The sequence below is a fragment of the Lathyrus oleraceus genome, chromosome 2 (genome assembly GCF_024323335.1).
Source record: "Lathyrus oleraceus cultivar Zhongwan6 chromosome 2, CAAS_Psat_ZW6_1.0, whole genome shotgun sequence".
In the NCBI taxonomy this organism is placed as follows: Eukaryota; Viridiplantae; Streptophyta; class Magnoliopsida; order Fabales; family Fabaceae; genus Lathyrus; species Lathyrus oleraceus.
In genome coordinates, this window is record NC_066580.1 from 480,709,018 (window position 1) to 480,710,556 (window position 1,539).

Below are 1,539 nucleotides of genomic sequence, written 5' to 3' on the forward strand. Positions count from 1 at the left end.
TCTTATATGAAAAGTTTGGATGGTTCTTCCAATTTGGGTTATAGGTATTCGAGTAGGGGCTTCCTTGAGCATAGTTTACTTGCTCTGCTTGGATTCCAGTCAAGAGTTGACATTCCGCAGGAGTGTGGCCTTGGATTCCACAGACCTCGCAATTCTGAGTTATAGCAACCACGACGGCTGGAGGTGATACGTTTAAACTTTCAATTTTCTGGACCAAAGCATCCACTTTTGCATTAACGTGATCAAGGTTACTTATCTCGTACATGCCAGTTTTCGGTTGAGGTTTTTTCACCGTTGTTCGTTCGGTTCCCCACTGATAGTGGTTTTGGGCCATGCTCTCGATAAGCTGGTAAGCATCAGCATAAGGTTTGTTCATTAGTGCACCACCTGCAGCGGCGTCTATTGTTAACCTTGTATTGTATAAGAGACCATTATAAAATGTGTGAATTACTAACCAGTCTTCCAAACCATGGTGTGGGCAAAGTCTCATCATGTCTTTGTATCTTTCCCATGCTTCGAAAAGAGACTCGTTGTCTTTCTGTTTAAATCCGTTTATCTGGGCTCTTAACATAGCTGTTTTGCTTGGCGGAAAATATCGGGCAAGAAAAACTTTCTTCAACTCGTTCCATGTGGTGACTGAGTTGGAAGGAAGAGATTGAAGCCATCTTCTAGCGCTATCTCTTAATGAGAAAGGAAAAAGACGAAGTCGAATTGCCTCTGAAGTGACACCATTAGCTTTAACAGTATCAGCGTATTGAACAAATACGGATAAATGAAGGTTTGGATCTTCGGTAAGATTTCCAGAGAATTGGTTCTGTTGCACAGCCTGCAACAGCGAAGGTTTGAGTTCGAAGTTGTTTGCTTCAATTGCGGGCGGAGCAATACTTGAATGCGGTTCATCTTGCGATGGAGCGGCGTAATCTCTAAGAGCACGAGCTGGTTCTGCCATCTCGGTTAAAGAAGGAAGATCTTTGAGATCAGGAAAGTCTATAGGAGGGAGATTGTTTGCAGCACGATATTCCCGAATTCGTCGTAAGACTCGGAGATATAGTTCGATATCGTTGATTCGTAGATAGAGCGGTTCACCTTGTGAGCGAGTGCGTGGCATACAAATCAACGAAAGAAAGAATAGAAGAAAAAGAAACCTTAGTCTCTACAGCGTAACGGAAGAGTTACGATATCGATTGAATAAAAGTCCCCGGCAACGGCGCCAAAAACTTGATCGCTCGACTGTGTGAGTCGAGAATGGGATACAAACTGCAAGTGCACAGTTCTATCGCGTAGTTTTAAAAGATATCGATCCCACAGGGACTTATGAATCGATATACCGTTATCTAAGGTTACTACGTAAATCTAAGGTTAAAAATGTTTGATTGTTTGGGAAAAAACTAAAGGCTAAACTAACATCTAGATTAAATATTAATAAAACGGATATCGGTATGTAGTTCGTCAAAACTAGGGAATCAAGTCTTTGTCGGTTTCTTGGTTTTTTTTTAAAAATAAATCGTTTCAGTTAACTTTATTGGTTAAAGGTTTTAT

General features: G+C 41.1%; 1 pseudogene; it reads left to right on the forward strand.

Moving 5' to 3' along the window:
- The first annotated feature begins 464 nt into the window (after nt 1-464).
- LOC127124392 (uncharacterized) lies at nt 465-564 on the forward strand (annotated as a pseudogene).
- The last annotated feature ends 975 nt before the right edge of the window (nt 565-1,539 follow it).